Source organism: Mustela nigripes, chromosome 3 (assembly GCF_022355385.1).
Source record: "Mustela nigripes isolate SB6536 chromosome 3, MUSNIG.SB6536, whole genome shotgun sequence".
Lineage (NCBI taxonomy): Eukaryota > Metazoa > Chordata > Mammalia > Carnivora > Mustelidae > Mustela > Mustela nigripes.
This window is the reverse complement of record NC_081559.1, coordinates 63,539,088-63,564,934: the sequence shown is the minus strand read 5'-3', so window position 1 is coordinate 63,564,934 and position 25,847 is coordinate 63,539,088. Positions and strand designations below refer to the sequence as shown.

Sequence of the window (25,847 nt, the reverse complement as noted above, 5' to 3'; positions counted from 1 at the left end):
TATCTCCCCCAACGTCTCTGAGGCTCAATTCCCAATTCTCAATTCCTGTGTCATTTCACCACTCTCCCTTCCCCACTGCACCAGCTTTCCACAGTCATCTGCCATCTTTATTCTTACTCCTGAGCCTTTAAATTTTATGGGTAAGGTCTCATTGTCAAAGAGACTTAGACAATTTGGTCTCCTGGACAAAGCACAGGATAGACAGTCAACAGAAAAAGAGCCAAGCTGTAGTTCTCTCATGAAGTCTCTGGAAACATTTTCCTCCTTAAAAATTTCTCTTAGTTTCAAAATCACATTAACTTTCACTGATCAGAAATTCTGCACCAGTCCATGATTTTTCAACCCACTTGACGAAGGGCTCTTCTCTGTAGAATTTGGCATTTTCAGTCTTTCCATTTCCACTGGCTCTTTTGTCTCTGGAAGGGCTTAGAAAAAATGATGAGAATAACAATAAAAAACCTCTTGACCCTGGGATCGCTTTCAATTATTGTCATATTTTTCTCTTCCATTTCATATCCAGAGCCCCTAAATAAGTGCTCTCTCCCATGCTTTTCTCCTTTTCCTCACCTATTTACCTCTTGCAATCTATCCATATGGCAAGTGACGCCATTTTGAGGAAAGCCACGAGACCTTCGCTGAAACACTAGTCTCTCTCTTCTTCCATCTCTTGCCTAGGATTCCTCATGTTTCCCTGCTCATATTTCTAGTGGTCTTTGTGCTTTTTCCTCTTCACCTGTCCTCTGTCTGCTCTTCCCATTTTCCACACCAGGACTCAGCCCTCCCTCCAAACTCGTTAGCATGGGGGAACTCGCTCTCTAGAGAAAGGCTTCTGCTGTCAGCTTTCCAGCAGTGTTCACCAGAAAGGTGGGTCAGAGACTGATGAACTTCACATCCCTTCCCATTTTGGGTACAGTTCTCTCTCTCAAAAAGGGTATAGATGTAAGTTTATACCAAAGCAGAGAGATATTTGCTTTCCTTTCCCATCAGATAGTTTGAGTTCTATAAAAGTAGAATTTAGGAAAAGGTATTTAAGTATAATCAGAAACAGGTCAGTTGTAAAAGGAAATAGACTTTTTTTTTTTTTTTTAAACACGTGAGCCATACAAATATAAAACCATCAGAAATTAGAGGGAGAAAAATCTCACTTGCCATTATTCTCTATCGTATCTGTTCAGTTGAAAGTGTAACCATCCCCATAATGAACCCCCTTGCCTACAGCCTATGAAACAAGGACATGAAAAGGGCCTCCAGGAGGCTCTCGGGGAAAAAGATGGACTTCTAGGACATGGGGCTGTGAGGAGAGGAGAGGAAAAAAATTAATATTCTGGGTTGCCTAAAAAAAAAGTGTAACCATTTTTATGACTGGGTAGATTAGTATAGCATTTCATTTTTCAAATTTGTTAAATCAAGATTGTAGTATTAATTATTTTGAAGTAATATTTTAAGCAATAATTTCTATTTAATCAATACTATTTGCTAGGACTATATAAAATGCCTTACAAATAACTATTTGTACATATAATTTATATTTTTAGAGAATACATCATTGCTTCTATGCTTCTCCTCACACTTATAATGTTCTCTATAATTTACATAACCTTACTAACAATTTTAAGAAATAGGTATCCTTGTTCCCATTTTACAAAAGAGGAAATAGTCCCAAAGAGTAAGCAACTCGCCCCAGTATCACACAGCTAGTGAGTGATTAAATCTGGAAGTGGGGGTGCCTGGGTGCCTTAGTTGGTTTAGCCTTGGACTCTTGATTTTGGCTCAGGCCCTGGTCTTAGGGTCCTGGGAGTGGGGAATGGGGTCTCTCATTGGGGAGTCTACTTTGCTCTCTTCCTCTGTCTCTCCCCTCTCCATGTCTCCATCCACCCCACTGCCGTTCCACTCCCACGCATGCTCTCTTTTTAAATCAAATAAATCTTTAAAAAAACCCAAACAAACCTGGATATGAACACGAATTTGTTAAACTGTAATGTGTGTGTCTGTATGCCATATCCTACATTTCCTTTATAAATTTTTGTTTTTCCTACTTCTGTGAAATAACGTGAAGGTAGGGGAAGTGAACTCATGGCTGCTATGCATCTCACCATGACTCAAGGGTTGTTTTTGGCCCTGAGATCCTTAGTGCCATAATGTAAATGCATAGTTATTGTTTTTAATGAGAACTTGAGAAAGGATGAAGGATTCAACTCCATTCACAAGGCTACTTCTTTTACAATACAATATTAAGGTATCTAGAAAACCATCCCAATAATGTTGCTTGAAGCTCATATAGCTCTAAGTCAAAAGGAAACTGTTGGTCTTAAGGGATATTTTAATTAAACTTTGAAGGTCAGATGAACTACTCGTCTCTACCATAATGAAGCAGTCATTTTATCTTGGGAAGAGTGTAAGACTTGGCATCTGAGGCTCTGCCACTTCCTTCCTAGATGATTATAGTCAATTCTCCTTTTAGGGCAGATTTGGTAGTTTAGCTATTCCAATCTATTTCTTGTCCAATTCTCCCTTAGCCTTTCTTCCAGGAAATGAACCAGTTTGAAAAGAAGAGCTGAACCCAAACTAAATTTCCCAGATCCCTTTACAACTTGGATAAAGGCATAGGACCTATTTCCACCAATCAGATGCCTCCAGCCTGAGCAACAAAAGATGGCAGCTGCTTTCCAGTGATTTGGATTGACTGGAAAGCACATGGAGTGACAAAAGTCTCTGGTGCTTCTTGAATGGCTGTGACAGAATTTCCATTCTCCAAGTGGGACCTAATCGTTTTGAGTAGAGGCAGTGGAAGCAATGCAGCGCCCCCTAAAACAGCTCTAAAAAATTGTCAAGTACCATTCAGGCTGTGTGGTTCATGGCCAAGCTGCTCTGGCTGGTTAGTAACCACATATGGGTCTTGACTCCCAGAGATTCCAGGAACTACCTAATGCCTTCCCATAAATTCCTTTCTTTTTTACCTGGTAAAGTGGCTTCTGGTTTTTTTTGTAACTAAGAACCCCAAACCACACCATTCTTTCTACTTCTTGAGGTATAAAATTAAATGATGATATCTCATTTTCAGGCTGGTTGTGAGGTACATTATAAGTGGCATATAAACTTGTTATTATAAATTGCTGGACATTTAAGGATATTTAAGGACTGCTTAGGCGAACTACCTACCACCATAAAATGAATGCATCCCTGCTATACTCAGGTTGGGCCATGAAGCAGCCTTTTGAATTGAGGATCATATTTAAAACTATATTTTCTCTCTCAATGCTGTCTAAAATGTATGGCATGTGCCTTTTAGCTGGATGTCACATGGACCTCTTGTTGTGATCTTGTTTAGGGCAAGATGCCCTGGATGACAATTGATTATCTCTTTCAGGAAACCCTTGCACACCTTTCTTCTAGAAGAATTTGCAGAAAACTGTGCAGCCTTCATTTTAAAATAGGCCACCAAAAACACATTCTTAAAAATTTCTGAAAATGCCTTTGGTTCTTTTTTGTGATGTGTTAATTCTGCCTGTATATCATACATGTGCATAGTCTGAAGACATGTTGACAATTCATTATTCTCCATTCTTTTTTTTTTCCCTTTGGGAGGGAGGCTTTCTTTTCTTTCTTTCTTTTTTTTTTTTTTAAGTTGTAATTATTCATTTATTTGACAGACTGAGATCACAAGCAGGCAGAGAGGCAGGCAGAGACAGAAGAGGAAGCCGGCTCCCTGCCGAGCAGAGAGCTCAATGTGGGCTCGATCCCAGGACCCTGGGATCATGACCTGAGCCAAAGGCAGAGGCTTTAACCCACTGAGCCACCCAGTTGCCCCCCACCCTTTTTTAAAGATTTCTTTATTTATTTCAGAGAGAGGGAGAGCGTGTGCATGCACATAAGGTAGGGAGGAGCAGAGGGAGAGAGAGGGAGAATCTCTAGCAGACTCCCCTCTGAGCATGGATCCCACCTCAGGGCTTGATCTCATGACCCTGAGATACTAACATGAGCTAAAACCAAGAGTCAGATGTTTAAATGACTGAGCCACCCAGAAGCCCTGGGAGGGAGGATTACTGAAAAGAACCCCTATGCTTTTGTTTGCATTTCCTCATTCATTATATTTGATAATCCCATGATCAAAATTTTTACATGTTATAATAAATACGCAAACTAAAATGCAAATTACCTTCCTTTAAGGAGCTTATAGTTGTATTAACTATAATTGGTGTGTGAAGAAATAAGGAACAATTCGAGCTATGGTATTATAACTGAAATAGTTAATTCTTGATATGGATGATTGGGTTACATTCATGGAAGACACAAGTTTCACCCGGATCTCAAATTTTAAAGTGAATAGAGAAATCTCACTGGGGAGAAAAGTTGATTGTGCAGAAGAGACATTCAATGGTAAGAGAAAAAGCATTTGCAAAGAAACAAAGGATTGGATTGACTGTAAATTGATTTACTTGGAGAAGAGGGAGCCATCAGGTAAGACAGTGTTGGATCCTTGACAGAAATGTAGTTGAGATTAAGTATGCAGAGGGAGTCACTGCTCATGAATTTATTTTTTCTCTACCATACCTTCATAATTTCTTCATTTTAAATAAACTTCCATAACTTTACCACTGATTGTATTTTGGGTTGATTGTTTCTTTATGTCTTATGGAAAGAAGCTTCAATCACTAGGCTGGTTTTCTCATTGCTTTTAACTGTGTCTACTTGATAAACTGTAACCTCTTTAAGGACAAAGATTCTCTCTGACTTTATCATTATTTTTATTACTCTTATTATTATTTCTAGCTTTATCACTATGATAAGTATAATAGCATGGTGCAGGAAATACTGTAGTTGTACTGTAGTAATAGGAATGGGGCAAATGAACAATTGTTGAGTGAATGGCTTCCAGATAGATAGCCATCAACAGTTATCCAATGAGATGACATCAACAAGAGCCCTTATTGAGGGCTCTTGAGAGCTCAGATATCATCGATAAGTGGAATGTATTCCAGAGCAAGCATTTATGTGATGTGCTAGAAAGACCAAAAGGTGTTGTGTACTCTGAGTGTAGGATATCTTCTTCCATGTCTGGCCCTTTTCACTGTGTCATTCAAGGCAAATTTCTGCCTCTGATTGAATTCCTGAATTCATGACTTTGTTGTAATGACTCTAGATTAAAAATAAAATTTCTGGAAAAAGATACAATTTCTGTGAATGACAATAAACACACACACACACACACACACACACACACACACACACACACACACATGATTAGCCTGGCATTAATTAAAAAAGAAATTCAGAAAACATAATATAGAATCTGAACTTTTTCTGGAGTGAATATTTTAAAAAATTTTTCACAAGTTGTCAACTGTCAAATCCTTGAATTATTCTTTCCTGAATGTCTTTCTGAACCAATTTTTTATAAATTATCTGACTTGCTATCGTGGTGGGTCATTTGTGATTACATCCATCTTGTCCAGTTATAGCAGTAACATGTGTAAATTGGATCTCTAAGGGGTGATAAAGTGATGCAAATAGTGCTTTTCACCTTGGGTTACCATAGCCACAGTCATTATTTGCAATAGCTACTGTACTCTGTTCTTCTATGAAATCGCCTAACAAGATGCTTCACCTCATGTCACTTCCAAGCTACTGATAAGAGTATAAACATTGAAAAGTTTTGAACCAGCATAACTTCACTTCTAAAAATGCCCTTCCAGGAAATTATTTGCAGAGCTATTATTAGGTTGGTTTTAGCATGCTTGGAATTTCTTTATAGTGACCATATGTTGCCAGATCCAAGAAGGAAATAATACATTTTGGGGTAATAGGAATGGGGCAAAGAATAACCTCCAATAACTGAAAACTATTCAAGGCATGAAGTGCAGTAGTAATAATGAGCTCTTTGGTTCCTGGGTATATGTCAGTCCCAGAAGACTAATAGAGAAGTGCCAATGCTTCTGGTGCCTGGGGAGCTCTAGGGCACTGCTCCTGGGGCAACTGTCAGAATTTGGATTATTATTTATCTTCCACGTGGATCAGAAAGCTAAGCAGAAAAGTAAATGCTCAATAGGAAATATATTCATGGGCTATGAAAGAAGAAGTTTCTCAAAGTTCTGTCTTGTCAGCAGACTGTGTTCCAATATACTTATTACTTCGGGTTGTGAGATGCTAATGGGCAGAAAACCTGCATTAAATGAAGTTTTCATTAATTTATTGCAGAACTGCTCAGAACCTTTGAAATGATCTATTCCTTTGAGAATCTCAAGACAGACATAAAATGAAACACTGAATTTTGTTTTTGCTAGATGCTTCCTAGAAACACAGTTTGAGATGCTGTGTCCTATTGGACAGTTAAGACACTCTGTGACTTCCCTTTTGAAATTGTAAATGACTGTCATCACATTATTGTCACTGTATTTTTTGTTTCTTAAAAAAGGGTCTAAAGAAAGGCAGACTGGTCACAGACTTTTGGGTACTTTATGGAGTAAGCATAACCCTATTAGAATATCTATTTTTAAAAAGTTCTTGTAAGCCTAGCATCTTGTAACTCTTGATTTTCCTAACTTTCCTAACAGTGTATTTTAAGGCTATATTCCTTTTGAGAAAGCTTTTATTTTAATAGTACAAAATGATACATACTCCAGACTCCCCCAAAAGGTACATACTCAAGACAGAATTTTAGAGGATCAAAATAAGCAAAAAGAAGAAAATAAAAACCACCCATAATCCTACCAAGCAGATACAAGGACCATTGACAAGTAGATGTAGATCTTTTCTTTATTTGCATCTTGTACTTTTTTAGTAATAAAGAGAGGATCATGTTGTAAGGACATTTTTTCAGTGTCATCCACACCTTCGCATGCTATTACCCACTCTCATGTTATTTTCAATGACTATTGTATTTTATTTATGTAATCATCCCTCCACTGTCGGATATTTAGTCTAACAGACTTCCTGCATTTCCTAGGTTTATTCTGTTAGCATTCTTGGAGACTCCAGTGGTGTGAATATTAGAACAGATGACACTGTTCTTGGTTCTGTAAGCCTTGTCCTAGAAACTTCACGTCTCAATTGTGGTGTCAGAGAACAGAGGCACAACAATGATCTGCTGCCCAGAGTCCCTGAAATCATACCCACAGTGCTGCTGACAGTCATAACTTCCCAACCCGGCTCATTAATCTGCAACTACAACTTATTCCCGGACCACTAATATTTCAGAGGAACAATACAAGCAATCGAAACCTGCAATTTATGGGTCAAATCCACAGAAGAGTACTAAGTCAACACTTCTGGCTCTTGGGAGAAGAATAGTATTGTATCTGGGGGCCTATATGATGGCAGCATGAAACAGTTCCATGTTTTGTTTGAAGTCTTCCAGATTATTTATCCCAAAGCTTATTACTATATATCATATTATTATGATAATATTAACATAATATGATATCATATTATTATTATCATTTTATAATGAATGCCCATATCACTTACATAATATATAGTTTCATCAGCACGGCTAGGGGCAGTTAATAAGAGGTTGAAATTAGCACAACCAGGTAGTCTTTTTTTTTTCAGATTTTATTTATTTATTTGACAGACAGAGGTCATAAGTAGGCAGAGAAGCAGGCTGAGAGAGAGAGGAGGAAGCAGGCTCCCTGCTGAGCAAAGAGCCCGATGTGGGGTTCGATCCCAGGACCCTGGGATCATGACCTGAGCCAAAGGCAGAGAGGCTTTAACCCACTGAGCCACCCAGGCGCGCTCAGGTAGTCTGTTTGATGAGAAATTCCAATCATGATTTGAGCTGACTTTCAACTATTGAGGATAGCTATCTGGAGATTCTCCATCAGAATTCTTCTGGGCACCAGGTGATGATACGAGGGAGCCTGGTGGGCTGGATCTCCCTGGTCTAAGTGACACTCCATGCCATGTTGTGAGGATGAGGTCTTGGCTATCTTTCATCCTAGCTGCCCTTACTGCGTACAACCTTGAAGTAATATATCACATAAAGGAAGTCAATTTGGACTAGAAAAACCTTGGCTATATCTATGTGTCAATTGTGAAAATTTGCAGCTATGAATGTTAGTTTTTTAATTGCCGAGAGTTCTGATTTCATCAGTATTTTGAAAAGGCATTTGGTTATGAGACTTGTACCAGCAGGCAGTATTATGAAGTATTAAAACTACAGATCGTGTAGTCAGACAACTCAAGTTCATATTCTGCTATTTCCTAGCTGTATCACCTCTCTGCAATCATCTCCTCGGTGAGAAAATAGGAAAAGCGTGCCTACTTCAGATTCATGAAAATGAAATGGAATAAATATCGGGAGAGCACTATCAGTCTGGGCACATATTAGTGCTTCATAAACGCTATTGCTAATTTTAATATTTGAAGAAAAATCACACATATATTTAAATATTTTAATACATTTTATGATGAATTAGGATTCTATGGTTAATTTTCTCTCATGAGCAGACACTGTGTTAGCTCTCAGGGCTTCAATAACATAGCGTCCTCTAAAGAGTTGAAGTCAAGCGGCGCTTGGGTGGCTCAGTGGGTTTAAGCCTCTGCCTTCGGCTCAGGTCATGATCCCAGGTCCTGGGATGGAGCCCTGCATTGGGCTCTCTACTCAGCAGGGAGCCTGCTTCCTCCTCTCTCTCTCAGCCTGCTTCTCTGTCTACTTATGACCTCTGTCTGTCAAATAAATAAATAAAATCTGAAAAAAAAAAAGAGTTGAAGTCAAGTACATCATCAACTGGAGTTAACATAGTGTTGAAAGTTATGAAATAAGTGACGAAAAAGCACGTACGAGATGTTGTGAAGGTGCCCTGCTCAGTGTAGATGGATGCGGGGAAGATTTGCTGGAGCCATAAGGCACAGACAATGGCGTTTTACTTGCTGGGCATCAGAACGGGCCACTGAAAGGGGGTTACTGCTTTCCTCCAGGTCTTTCAACGCAGCCTATAATCTAAAGAACTGGAGAGAACTCAAGGGTTTTTGGGTTGGCCACTGTTTTTTATTGCCCTACATGCTATCCTGCATTTCACTGAGATGTGATAAAACAAGTCCCTACTATTCTGTATATAGAGTAACTTTTGTAATACTATGTATCTTTTTATAGCTTTGCTCAAAGAATAAATTTTCATTCATTTGGGTTGTTTTTCCAGCTTCTTTAATATTTATGCCAAACTACATTCTATTCAAAGGTCCAAAAACCTGGATCAAATCAACAATTTCTGGTGTTTAAGCAAAAATAAGCAACAAAACAAAACAAAACAAAAACAAAAGGAAAAAAAACAGGCACTTGTATTTTAAAGGAAACATATTATGGTATAATACGAACACATATCATCATCGTCATTAAAATGACAAATTTATTAGCCGTCCATCCTTATTTCCTGTGGTCTACCATATTTTCCCTTCTCCTAGAGATATTCTCTTGGCAGCAAATAGAAAATCTCAAAATCTGACTTACTGTGATGAGTTGGATTTTTTGAATTTTTGTCTGGGATATTTTACTTTCTTAATTAGGAACATGGCTTCAGTGGCTACGGGCAAAAAAACAGCCCAGTATTGCTTCTCACCCCCTGTTAGGAAAAGGGGGAAGGCTGGAACAGGCCTTTGATCCTCATTAGATGGCTGATACATTTTACTTGCACATTCCACAGAAACTGTTCAGACCAGCAGTGGCAATGCCACTGTGGCCAGGTTCACTAACTGGGGAATGTGAAACAGAACCCATATCGCCTCAATATCTTTGGGGGAATTTGCCAAATCGGAGGCTTAATCCCATTGTTTTTCCTATCCTAAAGGCACAGAAAGGTGCTATCTCAAATTTTTGGTTTCCCTTCAGACACAAACGTGGTTCACAATGATCAAATACCAGATGTGAACGAACCATGAAACCCAAATATTTTTTTTTGTTTGGTGAAGACCTTGAGCCTGTCCATATTGTGCTACAACACTGGATAGAGGAGATGGCTCTGGAGTAGCTTCTTACAATTTTTTAAAAAATATATATATTTTTTAAGTTAAGAAATAGCAATGTACCAGGACAGAGAGTAGCTATACTTGCGGTGAATGCAGCCAAATGTATAAATTTGTTGGATCACTGCATTGCACACCTGAAACTAATGTAAATTGTGGAACAGCTTTAAAAAAACAAAATAAACAAACAAAACAATGCTTAAAAAAAAAACTATTGGAGGAGGTTCTAAGTATTACACAGGTACGTATATCAAGTTGTCATTCTCAGTGAAATGCAGGACAGCATGAAAGGCAGCAGCCATTGCTTTACTTGCCTGAAGAGGAGTTCAACATGTTTATAAATATGATTGCTTTAGAGACGTCAACACAACATCTTAGAGGGAGAATGTCTGTAGAGCGATTAACCATTTGTAACCAAAGAAAAAGAACCAGTAGAATCTAAAGCTAGAACTCGGGTCTCTGATTCTATTAAGAGACTTGTTATCTTCTGGAAAAGAAACCACAGTGTGCCTTTCAAGGACAGACAAGGTAAGCTGGTCTTTCTCCATCTTCCCATGAGAGGTAGACACTGGGAAGACCATTATTCTGACAGGGATGACTTTTTTTTATAAAGAAAAATCTAGACTTTGCTTGTGAGCCCCCTATTTTTTTTTACTTCAAGTTTAGTTTTCTAGCGGGGGCACGAATGTTTACACAAAAGACAGGTCCATGCACTGAGCCTTCCTGCAAAGATACAAAATGGAGGCTCCTTTTAGTCTCAGTGGATTTAAAGATCCTCTGACCCCCCAGAATGCTCTGACCTGATTCTTTTTTACTCTTGAATTCTGACCTGTGTTAGAAGAGTGCTTTTGAAATGCAGATCAACACACCAGATTTTGTCCAGTCAAGTTCTCTTTTTAGGTAATAATCTACAGCAGAATTCAACCCTTCACTGATACAGAAGTCCAACATTGCACTTGCTCTTGTTAAAAACTCTGATTTCATCCCCACAGCTTAAATTTTGATGTTGGATGTAGTCTTAAGAGATGATTTAAGATAATCATCTACTCCAGGGATAAATGACAGCATTTTAGATATACACATTTCTTAGGAGATATAGGAAGAGACTTTTTAGAATTTCCCTGGGAATTTGTGCTAGGATCTGATCAAGTTCATGTAAAGATGTCATTTTTCATGTATAGACTCGTTATTCCTGTAATTTCAGCACGTATCTTCCAGTTTTACCCTAGGACTTGGTGGGAGATGGTTCAGTCAATTCTCTTTTATAGTACTTATGTGAAGACAGATCAGAACTTTCAGCTTTCCCTTCCCCAGATTAAGACCTGTCCACTTCAGTGGTGGCACCAAAAAATTATACCCCTCATAGTCATTCCGTTGTTCCAGTGTCACTTTCCAATGAGCAAATCAGGAAATAGCTACCTTTGGGAATGGTTTTCACCTGACTCATTGGTGCGGAAACATCGTGAGGATCTTTCCGAATTTTGTTTAAAGAACTGAATTTCCCTGAGATCCGTGCTGTCTGATCTGCAAGAGTCATTGGTGCCTCTATTTTTGTTTTTGTTAAATTAATTTCCTAGTCTGGGAGTTCTGAGCTCACAACCTCTGCAAGGAGACATGGCCATCTGCCGTGTAGCTTAGCCTTTGAGCTGTGGGGCTTAGAGGAAGCTCTATTTCAAGGACAAGGAAGCTAAGGAGGGGAAGGGGGGCATGCTTATTTTCAGTTTTCACGGCCAACAATGGGAGTGAATCTAAACTCTGGTGGGAGACTGCAGCAGGTGCCAAGCTGCTACTGTCATTTGCATAATGTGTAATCTAAGGTGTTGATTCCTCTCTGATAGACAGGCATGTTAGCGCGGGGAGGCGAAATTACACATCGCCCCTCTTCCTGCCCCTTAAGAAACCAATCACATTCCTTCTCTCCATCAACTCCACAGAGGCAGGGACCTTTCTGCTCCACTGAACTTGCTTCTTGTCTCCACTTAGCAAATTGACTGATGGCACTGGCTCTTCCCCTGCCGCTGCCTCTGATGCTGCTAAATGCAGCTGCTCCCCCCACCCCCTGCCAAGGAAAGAAACTGATGTAAATGTGACTGGTTGCTTTGGGCTGCATTTTTTTTTTTTTTAAACTTCCTTTTTGTAAAGCTGCATCCCATCCCTCCATAGGACTTACCCTTTGAAGACTGTGGAGGAACATATAGTTTGGAAAGTAGTGTGCTATTAAAATGGAACCACTGGTTGTTAATGTAATTGCAAAATAACCTGATTTTAATAGGTTGTTGGTTGAGGATGGCTCTTTGGCATAGACTTTTGGTTTTAGAGATTGGACGTATAACTGCATGTTTATGAAAATCATCAAATGCCTTTGTTCTAACAAATGGATCCTCTCAATTTAATAAAGTTCCTAACATTAAATAATTAGTGTAATTTTTATTTTGAAAACCCAGAGATCAGAAGGGAGACTCCCACAACTTTGACTTTTGTCTTCACTTTGTTGCTATTCCCATTCTATAGAAATGCCTTTGCTTAGTACATTCTTGGAGGGTGGGCAGGAGGGTAGAACATCCGCTCTATTATAAAGTTTTCTTCTTTAAAAAAAGATTTATTTATTTATTTTGCAGAGAGAGAGCACGCCTGCAAAGGTAATTTGCCTTTGCAGAGAGAGAGAGAGCACACCTGGGTGGGGGGAGGGGCAGAGGGAAAGATGTTGAAGCAGCCCCGCGCTGAGTGCGGAGCCTGAAGTTGGGGCCCATTCCCAGGATCCTGAGCTCATGACCTGAGCGGTAAGCAAGAGTTGGACGCCTAACCAACTGAGCCACCCAGATGTCCCACTATAAACTTTTTCCAAACATTTATATGAATATTTGTTATAAATATAACACATTTTCTCTGATTCTCAAATAATCATCCTTTTTAGCAATTAAAAAGCTAAGACCCAGGGTATTTAAGAGACTTTTTGCCATTCTTTTTGGTTGAACCATATGAAATTGCCACTAGGTAGCTTCAAAGTAGTTCAAATATGTAGCTGCATATGGCTCAATCCAAGAGCTATTCGGGAGTGCCAGGATTCAAACTCCCGTCAGCCATGGTCAAACTCAGCCTTCCCTCCACTATACTGTGGCACTGCCTTATTTACTTATATTCTGTGTTGCTACAAGAATATAGCCTTGTATGCATTACGTACTCAATATATGTGGTTAATATCTGTTCTTTGGCTTTTTAAAAAATGGATTTAGAGGAAGTACCACGGAGCTATGTTTTGTAACCAGTTTGTAAAGTATTAGATCTCAGTTTTTCCTGCTGCAGATCTGGGTGGTTATAAAGGACTATTAGATCCTATCTCTTGTGTCGTTAATTCCTCTACTCTCTACATACGGTACCAATTTCCCAACATCCAAACAGTGTCCAAAGAGTGATGGGCTCTTCTCAGAACCGGTGAAATCCTGCATCTCTGGCCTCTTCTGCCTGTGTTTTCTCCTGCCAGCGAGGCTTAGCAATTTCACAGCCCTTAAGAAATGACTGAGAAAGCACTTAGGTAATTTGCCTTCAAAATATCTCGCCCCTTTCTTTTCCACTCTGTTACCATCTCCTTCCACACTTTAATTCCTTTCCGTGCAACACTTTCTCTCTTCTAGAGATAATACTTCAAATTTTTGGCCACAGCTGTTTTGCTTACATCCCTACACTGACCGTTTTAAGAACAGAGCTGCATATTTTGGAAGAACCCAGGTGGTTTTCATATTGAGTATATCCAAAAGATATGAATTTTGAGAGCAAATCAATGACTCCACAATTTATAGTGTAATTACATAGTAATTACTCAATTTGCTTGTGAACACTGACTCCTCTCCCTGGGTTTTAAGCAGATGTCACAGCAGATGCACTTCACTTAAAGGAGAATTTCTATTAACTGCAGCAGTAGTTGGGCTTATTATTGTTAGTGGTGCTGAATTAAATTGGTAAGAGAGGGCACTACTGAACCCTAGTAGGGCATATGACTCAGACAGGAGAGGGACAGAAGTTGTCACACGTGGGAGGGTTCCCATGAGCAAGTGTATCAAATATAGTGTCAGTCTTTCAAAGGACTGATGGATACTTGGCTTTGGGGTTGTGGGACAGTTATGGATATTAATAACTGAATTTTGTACATAACTTTCTAGTGTGCAAACTTCTTTCTACCCCTGTTCTCTCATTTGATTATCACTGGCATTCAGGACATAGGTATGAGTGTTCTGAAGCTCAGAGGTTCCCCAGAATCTTGTGGGGGTGTGTGTGATGGAGTTCAAAAGGGCGCTGGGGCTGCCGGGCTCCCAAGTCCCTTCCCTTTTCATTACACCGTGCTGCCTTTTCAAGCCAAGAGTCAGTGCAGTCAACAAATCAATTAGATGCTGCATGTGTTTTTAATCAAATTGACTGACGTCTTGACTCGTTAATTTAAAATCAAAGTAACTGAATTGCTTGTTTGTGAAAATACAGGTTAAGAAGCACTTGTTTACTTTTCCTTCAAACTCTCGGTTTTGGTGGTCTAGATTTCCAAAGAGGTACAGCTCGAAATCAACTTTTTGTGCAACCAAGGAGACTGCCAGACATGCACCGGCCTTTTCAACTAAATCCAGACCCACCCAGGGTAATCACCATTGGCAGCATCCTCTCCAAATGTGTAGAACAATGTGCCCATATTGACATGGATGGTTTAAAAGTACGGGCAAGTTTGAAATCAAAGAATGTACAAACGCCTCAATTGAAATCTTGATAGCAAGGAGTTAAGTGCATATATTTTTTATTTTCCTTTCTACCAACATGTTTATTTATTTATTTTTAACATAACCTGATCCCTATGCTACCCCATTTCCAGCTTCGTGTTTGGCCTCATCTAAAACTGGACAGGGGTCCGTTTGGCCCACAGCCTGCCTAGTACTGACCCCTGCTCCTTGCTCTGTAAAAAATGCCCAGCCTTTGTGAGGCTTGTCATTCAAGAGGCTGCTCAAGTGGCAAGGGCTCCAGAGAATTTCCTTTGGCTTAGTCCTGAGGGCATTTCCCTGGGGCAGGACTTCCAGAGGGTGGTTGGTGAGAACAACAGAGAGAAATGATCTGGTTGTCTGTCAACAGGACTCCCACACAAATAGAAAGCTTGGCTGGAAAAATCTGCTTTTTCTTTCTTCGTGCTTCTCCCTCCTCATAAAAAATCGTCAGCGCTCTCTAGAGATTTCTCTCTCCTTTCCTCTCCTCCTCAAAGACTCTGCAGTAGCTAGCCTTTAGGCCTTTCTGCTGCCTTTCTCATTTTCTCTCCGGAAGGAGCTGGCTGCCCCACTGTGTTCTCTCCTGGCTCACCTCTCACGTCCTCACCTTCACCTTTCTCCTGCTTGGGATCTGAACCCGCCTTTCAAATACTTACCCTCCTAGGGCTTTCTCTTTCTACTGTTTCCTGTCCTCTCCTCTCACCTTCCTCCCTCAGGTCTGAGGATGGTCCTCCTAGACCCATTCTGCAGGGCCCATTAGTAAGCCAAAGGCCGAGTCTCAGCGGGGGGAGTGGTGGCTGTGAGGCCAGTGGAGAAGGGAACAGAGGAGGAGGAAAGGCAGCAAATGAGTCTTGCGGAGAATGGGGATGGAGAAAGGGAGGTCAGAGTGCCCTGTAGCCTGAAAATGAAACTAAGTGGGGCAAGACTTGGCTCTTCTGTTTCGCTCCAACTTCATATGTAATACTTTGTGTATCGGTTACATTAGAAATCTAGTATTAATATAATATAAATTAATACATTAGAAATATTGTAATTAATCAATATGGGAAATAATTTCTGCAAAGTGTCAGACATATGAGTGAAATATAATAGACACTCAAGAAAAGATGGTTATTACATTATTGTTTTTTAAAGACCTAAAATGGCTCAAATAAATGACTTGGTTTCAAACCAGGGGCAAAACGTGGCACTGTACCCTTCGTAAAAGGTTCTGTACTTTATAATAGCTAGATTGAGGCAGTCAGTTGTGAGGGATGTCACAGAAGATGTATAATAATAGTCGCCAAGTGCTGAAGTTTGCATATGATTTTGGAGACCAGAGAGTGTAAATGTAAAGACCTAGATTCCACTCCTGGACATGTACTAGTCTTGAGACGTTCTGTAATCTCTAATAGCTCATTGTTTCCTCACCTGTAAAATGAAGGTGCTACGGAACCAACTGCTCACGGTGTTCTTAGCGCAAATGGGATCAGATGTGCAAAGCTCATGACCCAGTGCTTGGCACACAGTCAACACTCAGTAAAGGCTGTCCATAATTTAACCCATTAAAATAGGGTTTCAGTTTTAAAAATTAGACAGATTTAAGTCCATCCTTGTAAAGACACTGATTTTACTCTCTTGCCCTCTGATTAACTTTCCTGGGAGGCAGAAAGGGGTGTAGCTTATAACCCACCTGGAGTGTGACCCATGAGGAATTTCTCTCTTATGAGAACTGTGACAGGAAAAATATTAGGAGCCACTACGCCGCAGAATATCAGAACAAAAATACCAGAACCCACCAAAGTGGGTTTATTATCAACTATATGATCTCTGCCTGTTATAACTCTGGCCATTTCAAATGCCCGTAAGCCATTATTCCACAGGGTTGTATTAGGTAATGTATAAGGCACTTTATCATATGCTAGACTTATTTCACTAGAGTATAAGTTATATTTTGTGTTTTTAGGAAAGGTATGAGAAACCATTTGTGGGATATCAAGTAGATTTTATTAGCGAAAAGAATTTGTTGATCATATATTATCAGGCATTTTCCAAATGCCTTATTCCTAAATGATTTATGCTAATTCATTTGACCAACATCTACAGAGCATTTGCTACTTTCCCACTCTGGCCTCGGTGTCAGGGAGCCCGAGATGCGTTAGACATGTCACAGCCTGGTGAGAAAGCATGGTGCCTTGCACACAGCTGAATAAATATTTGCTGAGGCAACTGGAAAATACATCCTTACTTAATCGTATTTGCTGTTACAGAGCTAAGAACAAGCCAGCCTAGGAGGAAAGAGGAGGGAGCACTGCTCTGGGTTGCCACACGTTTGCTGCCTGGAGACGTCTTTACTTTGCTTAAAGATCTCTCTGTGCTGTCTCTTCAGGGCTCAGTAAACTTTACTTAGAAAACCTGCCACAAAAGCCCAGGATAGAGCACTGGGGTGTGGCCAACCTGAACCCCAACTCCTGGCCCTGCGGACCCCTCTTTTCTCTTTTCAACCTGGGAATTGTATACCGTTCTGGTTTACATTCTAGTCTGTTTAGTGGCCGAGGCCCAGCTTGGGAAGGTCTTTGGTTAGAGCACATCCAAGGCCAGGAACAAACACAGCGTCGGAAAAGCAAACTCAGGCAGCAGCCATGCAATGAAGGTTAACTGCCATGTCTGTGGCCAGAGAGAGGGCAGGGGTGAGTGTCATTTGCAGAGAGCTCGCCTCAGCCCTCCACAGCACACAGCTGGATCTGCTTGGCTCCATCCTGCTCATTCTGTCTCAGCCAGGTCCAGTCTAGGCTGTCCTGGTCCCTATAGCTTTCTAAGGTCACAAGGCAAGTAAACAACAAAGTTAGCACTCAAATCCAGGCTGACCCCCCGGGTTCGCACTGTACGCCACAGTAGAAGCTGTATTCCCAGCACCTAGAACAGGCCCTAGGAAATAGGCTCTCTTTCTAGGCCCTCTTTCTGGTTTTCCTTTTTCTTTTTATGTCTCTACGATGGTTAATTTTACAGGTCAACTTGGCTGGGCCATGGTGTCCAGATATGTGGTCAAACATTATGCTGGATGTTTCTGTGAGGGTGTTTGAGATGAGATTTACATTTAACCCAGTGGACCTTGAGTAAAGCAGATCTCTATCCATAATGTGGTGGGGGTAGGGCGGGGTAGGACTCCTCCAACTAGATGAAAGCCTGAATAGAACAAAAAGTAGATCTTCCCTGAGCAAGGGGGAGTTCTCCAGCCGACTGCTTTTCAGATGAATAGCAATGCCTGCTATTTCTGCTTTCCCAGCAGAACGCCTTTGAACTCCAACTGTAATTCTTTCCTGAGTATTCCATCCTGCTGGCCTTCCCGCTCAAATTTTGGGCTCACTACTATTCCACTAAGACTCCTTAAAATAAAACTCCTTTTGTATATACACCCCTCTTTTCCTCTCAGTCTAAGTTTTGCCTTCCTTCTTTCCTTTCTTCCTCCTTCCCTCCCTCCCTTCCAGAGAAAGTGGCAGGGGGAGGGCAGAGAGAGCAGGTTCCATACCTAGTGCAGAACCCGATGTGGTGTTCGAATTCACGACCCTGAGATCATGACCTGATCAGAAATCAAGAGTCAGATGCTTAACCATGGGGACACTCAGGCACCTCTTGCCTATTTTCTAAGCAAAATTTTCCTGTCCATGGCCTTGAGTGATAACCATATGTCAATAACTCTTAAAATTATACTCTAGCTCAGATGTCTTTATGAAGTTCCAGACCCAGATATCCAACCATGTACTTGGCATGTGTTCTTGGATTTCTTCTTCTTCTTTTTTTAAAAGATTTTATTTATTTATTTGACAGACAGAGATCACAAGTAGGCAGGGAGGCAGAGAGAGAGGAGGAAGCAGGCTCCCTGCTGAGGAGAGAGCCGGATACGGGGCTCGATCTCAGGACCCTGGGATCATAACCTGAGCTGAAGGCAGAGGCTTGACCAGCTGAGCCACCCAGGCGCCCTGTTCCTGGATTTCTGAGGAGCATGAGAATGTAGCACGCACAAAGGTAAGTTCATGATCTTTAATCCCGATCCTTTTTCAGGGTTCCCTGTCTCCGGACAATGTGCCCACATTGTGAAACCCTGTGAAAGAGCAGGAGCCATCCTGACCAGCGCTCTCTCCCTTCTCTCACACTTAATCCATCTCCTAGTCTGGCCAGTTTCACTTCAGAAACTTCTCCTACGTTTCCTTCTCTCCATCCCCACGGCCGCTGCCTGACCTCTCTGTGGGTTTTCTCCGAGTGGCTCCTCCAGTCTTTCCAAGTGGTCCACATGCACATTCTTTGTTTCCCTCTGATCTTTTTTCTTCACAGCCACAACGATCTCTCTAAAAGACAAAGCTGATCATGTCATTCTGTGCTACGACCCGTGCGAAACCATTCAGTGACTTTCTATAGCACTTAGGAAGAGGGTCAGTTCTTAGCATGACTGCAAGTTGGTCCCCAAGGCTCTGCGTGATCTCATTCTGCAGGGTTTCCTCCTTGTTCTCTATACTCCAGCGACTCTTACTCTTTTCCAAATCTTTAAAAATGCTTCCTCACACCACTGGTCTTTTGCACACTCTGTTTTTGTTTTTAAAAATGTGGAACATTATTCTCAGCCCCTCAGTTCTCGTATCAAGAGTCACTGCAAAGGAGAAATTGTGTTCCACAGACCCTCCCTCAGTTCACACAGATTATTATTATTTTTTTTTGGTCCTATATTTTTGGTCCATTATTTACCTAAACTAATACAAATAAAAATAGCTAAGATTTCTTGAGTGATTATCAAGCTCAGGTGTCCAGCAGGATGCTCTTTTACAATCATTAAATATTATATAATTAAAAAATACAACAAAATCTGAGAAGTATGTAATCTTCTTCTTCTATTTTTACAGATGAGGAACCTGAGAACCTGGGCGGGCAGCTGAGTGCATATGCAGTAGTGTGAAGTAGGTGTTTGGCTGTCCCACTGAGCCGTGGACTTGGAGCGAGATGAGGCCCGGTCTGTTATTGATCAGCACTGTTACAAGACTGCCTGGCCTATAGAATATGTTTAATACCTACTTGTTGATTGAAACAGTGTTGAATATTTGAATGAATAATGAACTAGGACACATTTTAATATGAGAATGGGGTATCCCTTTCATTCTCCACTCTGGTCACTATGAAGTTATTTAGAAAATTCTTGACAGTTGCTTACAAAAGAGGAAATGGCATCCCCAGTGCCATTTAGATGTTTTAGAGTACCCTGTACTCTTCATTTTGTTGACCAACTGCTCCTTTCCCAAATGAGGCAGCTATTTGGTTTAATTTTGCACACAGTGAAGGATTTTTTTTTGGGGGGGGGGTGCCAGTCCTTCTAGGGCTTATGAAACAGAGGGAGTCACACACATAGACTCATGCTTACAAACATCTGTACGCAGTGTTAGGTAAGCCCACAGAGCTGCTATAATGAATAAACCCTAAATTTCCAAGCTTTGTTGATAGTTATTTGTGTAACAATCTATTAAGGGTGTTCCCACTTGGCCAGACAGCCTTCTACCTGGTCATCTAGGAGCCCGGCTTCCTCCATCCCTGGGGGCCCCATACAGCATCAGGGGAGAGTGAGCATGGAGAAGGCACACCTACGTCCTAAAAATCCTAGCTCCCAGATGAAGCACGTCACTTCCACTCATATTCTGTTGTGAGAAAGTCATCATGTGGGCATACCCAATTATAAGGAAGAAAAGGAAATGCTGTCTTGTTTCATGTCCAGGAAGAAAAGAGAGAAAACACATTTGAGTGAGTCAACCGGTTGTCTTTGCCCTACCTCCCATCCCTGTAATACAAAGCAGAGACATGCTTTAAGATTAGTACAAAGTGCTCTGGCAGATGAGAAGATAGAGCTTAATTTTAATTTTAATTTTAATGGTGAATATCTTAAAGATATCAGTAGAGGAGAGGATTTTGAGTTGGTCTTGAAGGAAAAGTAAGTCGTTGATAGAAAGAGATCTTAACAATTATAACTGATGATGTCATAAGCCAGGAGACAATGTGGGTAAGAGAAAAATAAATGCCTATGTCTTGGTCTTTGTGTATATATCTCAGAAATTATTTTAATAACCTCTTTCTTCTGATTTTCCTCCACTCCTTCTATAAGTAATTAAATCACAAACAGAATTACCCTCTTCCACCATGAGTATCTTATCCCTAATGTGAAAATATAAAATAATTAGAGGGTGTGCTATGTAAGAACTCTAATGTCATGGAAAACTTCTATTTTCAAGACTGTGCTAATTATACAGGATGAGGCTAAACAAAGGGAAGATGTACAATTATCAGAGCACAACTTATTACAAGCAGCTCTGTTTAGAGGCTCTTCTGAACCTTGCTATACAATAAGTGAAGGATGATCTAGTATTTATCTTTTATAGGACGGCTCTGGAGATCATAGAAATGAAGGCTAGACTACTTTGGAGAGTAGTAGCACACACTCTAGTCTAAGTGGTAGAGAGGAAAGAGAAGGGTCGTTAGATGGGGAAGATCTCCATCCCTTCCTTGTTTTGCCACTCACTGGCTCGGTGATCATAACCTCTCTGGGTTACTTCCTCCTGTATGAGGACCATGTCACATAGGAAAACACCGACCCTGGACTATATTAAGGACCCTGTTTTTATTTTAGATCCATTTCCCTTCCTTTCTCCTACTTTTCTTTTTCTTAAGCAGGATTTCATTCACCTCAATAAAAAATCCTTAAGACTTTAAGAACTGTACAAGAATGACTGATATTACAGTCATTTAGAGGTACTTCCTCTAAATCTACCAAACTTCAATAAAGGCAGTTATAATATCTGTGGCTCTATCTGAGCAGTGTCAAGGATAAAGAAATACCTTAGTTGTCAAATCCCAGGAAGACTGACTCAGCTCTTCTTTTCTTCCAAAGAAGATAAACTGCATCTCATGCAATTTGCTTTTTGCTAGGGGGTTTTTGTTTTGTTTTCAAACAAGATCTTCAGTGCAAAAGACAATCTCTCATACATACGCATTAAAGGAGCTCTGGTGAGTCCCACAAAAGTTAGGGCTTTTCCCTCGATTAAGTTGCCAGAATATTAGAAATTGATAGGAAAAGCTGAGAGCTTAAAAATCGCACCATATTACATGTTATTCAATCGCAAAATGCTTTGGGCTTCCCAACCTGAGCCTCAGCTCTGCTGTGAATGGCCTATATACTCAAGTGCATCTTCGTATTGACTGAAAGGATAGAGGCCCTCAGCTCCTGAGAAGGCATTAGGATTGCATTATCATATCAATAGCCCACATGCAAAAGTTCTTGATAAAAAATGATCATAATCCAGAGGCAAGAGATAAAATATGAGAGTTTGATTTGTGTAAACAAATCAAAAGCATTTAAAGTCAGCTACTTAATCTATCTCCAAGCATTGCCAGGAATATAAATATCAGAACAGCCTCAGAGCCAGCACAGGCAAAGAGTTGAGAGAGTAGGAGGAATGCTAAAGATTATTTGCTACTTTTTCCTGACTTACTGTAATCCAGCCATATTGACCTTCTTTCAGTTCTGTGAACCAGCCAAGCTCAAGGTCTCTTAAAGCCGTTGTAAATAAGTCTTCTGGCCTCTTCAGAAATGCCTCTTATAATAGTCAGGATTGTCTCTGTTAAGCTGCATTAATAAAAAGCTTCCATATCTCAGTGGCTGAAGACAATAAAAATTTGTTGTTTGCTCATGCTATATGCTGTGTATATCCAGTGTGGGTTGGTTGAGGGGGCTTTGTTCTTTGAGGTCACACCTGTCTGTCCCAGGTGAAGGAAGCAACCATATCTTGTGTCAGAATGCCACAGGGACAGGGAGCTGGAGTGATGTCAATTAGATGCCCCAGCATGGAAGAGACACATATCATCTCTACACACAATTGATTGGCCAGACCAACTCCCATGGCCTCATGGAATCTCAGTGTGAATAAGGCAGCAGAATCCCGTCACATGCCTGGAAAGGGGAGGGACTGGGAATAGCTCTTTTGCCTCTCACACCTGCCCTGACTACCTTTATGAAGCCAGTTCCAGCTCTTCGCTGTCTAAGCACCCCTTGTATCTTCCATAGTGCTTATCACAATATGTAATTGTATTATTTATTTCCTGCTGTCGTTCTAATCATTTTCTTTCACTGAACTCTAATATCCCCAGGAGGAAGGAGGACTCCATCAGAGGCAAACTCCATGAAACAGTTTCCCCAAGTGGTCACTTTGCCTAATATATTTAAATACTGAATATATTTGTCTTGAGTTTGGACAACCCTTATGGTGTTAGGGTCCTGTCTCTTAGTCGATGTCCTTTTTGGTTGTGCGCTGATGCCTCTCAATGACTCCTTATCAGAGGATCCCCTCCCTACGTAACAGCCAGGGCAAAGGCAAAGACAAAATGGGCCTTCCTTCAAATGCTGTTACGAAGCAAACTGGAAAACTAGCAATGAAAACCTCATCGGAATCTCCAAAGGTGGTAAAACCCAACATACCCAGTGCGAATTGCTGTGAACCTCGCAAATAATGAAAAGAAGAAAGAAGTTCGGTGAACTGTCATTTTGTTGAAGTTGTTTTAGGCAAATGAATTTGTAGGGAATTAGCTCAAAGCTGCCCTCCTACCCCGACTCACAGAACCTCATCATCCAACAGAGCCTGGTGTTTAGAAGGCAACCTGAAATATCTGCTCATTTCATGGGCAAGGCAACTGTAGTTACTGGCCCAGGTCACAGAGAGGATGGTAAAAGAGATAAAAGTATGATTCAAGTCCCCTGGAGCCAGCATGGGTTTCCTTTCCTGAGTCACACTCCAGGAAGGCTGCAATCATTTCTATAAACTTATTAACACTCTATTTAGGGCTAAAAGTTAGCGTATGAAGGAATATTCTGAATATTTGTCTTGAGTTTTTATCCCTTTAAGTAAAAATATTTTAACGATTACTTGTTATTTTGGACACTTTTTATAACTATTCCATTATTTTCTATATAAAAAGACTATTATTTCCAAGCGAAATAAGAAATAATTGAAGCACAATTGCCTGTGGGACAAGGTTATTTCAGCAAAGAAGTTTTAAGAATCAATTAGCTATAGCCTTGGAGAAATGGATTTTTAAATAGACATTGTCTCAGGTCACCTAAGGCATATATTTAGTTCCCCGATGTTTCATCTTAAAAGAGGCCACCACTAAAATCAGTCAAAGGTTTTGTAGGCAGTTGTAAATACGAATTTTTAAAAAGGCCATCCTTATTTTTGCTTGCATTTTTTTCCTCCTGGATCATTCAGGAACTAGGGTTGTTTCATGGCTCAAGGCAAGGGTTACTTACATGTTATAGCATGTAAATAGTAATGAAAGAAACAAACTAAAATTTTCTCTCCTCATTAGTCCTTAGATATTGATTTCTGCTTTTATAGCATTGCCATTATTTTTCCCCAGTAACGGACTGCGTAACTGAGCAGTGCCTTCTCTTACCTGTTGGGCCAAGCTTGCCGTGGACGACTCCTTACCGCAGCTGCCGGGTGCAATGCATGGTCTCAGTTTGTCTGATTTGCAGCGGCTTGTGCCAGGAGAAGCTGCTGTTTAGCAAACCGCAGGATCCTGTGTAGATAGCCAGAAGGGAGAAAACTTTAGAAGCAATGGAGGTTAATCAGCCTCTGAATTCTGCCCCTTAAGAAACAAAAGACTTGTAATTCAGGCTTTGAGTACAAGACACAAAATGGCATTTAAGTAAGCACTGAATGCAAGTTGATCAACTGAGAAAAATAATGAACACATGAACAAAGGGAGGTTGGAGCTGGTACCAGGACTGCGAACCCATGTGCCTCCAAGACCAGGCGAGGGGCATTGATGAGGATGAGGAGCAGGCTGGGTATGAGACCACAGGGGAAGAGGGGAGGGCTCTGGCGACCTGGTAGTTCCATGTCTCAGCTTAGAGGGAAGCCAGCTCTCCCATCCAGCTGAGGGTTTCCACTGATGCCATAAAGAAAAACAGAACCGATGATGCTACAACTGGAGATTTTCAAAAAGAAGACAGAAATGAGGATTTTCATGTACAAAATCTCTCGTTTTGTACTGTAGAATTAAATTAAGCAAAACTTTGTGCCAGTCAAACAAGGCTGAAGCCAAAGGCTCCTGGAAGGTCAGGGTTAGCTCATGGGTGGCGGTCTGGTACCTAAGATCTAATGCAACATCTTCAATTTCCAAGTAATGAGGTGGTGTTCCAGGGGCTGACGCAAACGGCTGCTGGCGGGGCAAGGACTCAGCTAGTTAGTGGCAGAGCTGGGGCTTCTGAGCACGAGTACCTTCCCTTTTACCCACAACTTCTCACTTTCTTGGGGCTACCCTGAGACTGGCTGCATCTGAGCAGATCTGTGGACATGACAGACTGGAGGCCAACTAGCAGCAGGCTTCAGTTGATCCGAGCCTTGGGTCTCAAGTTGCATTTGTATAAAACTTCATACCAAGAGGCATAATTTTCTGTTCTCACCAATTAAGTTATATGAGTGCTGGGTAAAGCTGGGTGACTTAAAATAGGATGGTCCCTCATAGGAAATAACACTCTGACTGCAGGTCTGTGTTTGGAGTGGTGTTTAAGCCATGTGGCCAGATGTGAAGAATGGCAATGCTACGGGTATGGGCAGAGGCATGAGGGGGTCCTCCTGAAACTACCTGCTGGCTCCGGTTTCCACTAAAAGGCTGCTCTTTATATGAGATGCAGTGTTGTGTGTCGGCTAAGTGTGTCGGCTAAATACTGACTCAGCTGTTTACTGTGCCTTAAGCGCTCTAGGTCTCATGTATAAAACTGTGATAACACGACCTGAATCATAGAGTTGTACTGAGATGTAAATGAATCAATACAGAGAAAATGCCTAGAAAGGTATTTGCACCAGGTAGGGGCTCAGTAAATGTTAGTATTTGTAACATACACCAACATTTATTGAATGCCTAATGTATACTAATGCCTATATTTATTATCTGTGAGCATCACCACAATCCTTTTTGCTTTATATTATTGTGTTAAGATTAATAATGAGAAAAACCATGACCTTGACAGATGCTGTCTTGTCTAATTTCACCCTGGTGGGTAGCAGAGCCAGTGTTTGAAACGAGGTCTACCTAGCTTAACCATTTGTTTAACCCACCTGTCCAGTGTCTTGTTAGTGATCA

The 25,847-nt window shown here is 40.8% G+C and overlaps 1 protein-coding gene across 1 annotated transcript in view; it reads right to left on the bottom strand.

Annotated features, from left to right (window-relative positions):
* B3GALT1 (beta-1,3-galactosyltransferase 1) overlaps positions 1-25,847 on the bottom strand; it is a 525,240-nt gene that overhangs the window by 15,814 nt on the left and 483,579 nt on the right. Inside the window, exon 3 of the mRNA XM_059394113.1 lies at positions 24,153-24,278. The gene's annotated coding sequence lies outside the window, so the exon portion shown is untranslated. The remainder of the gene's footprint in view (positions 1-24,152; positions 24,279-25,847) is intronic.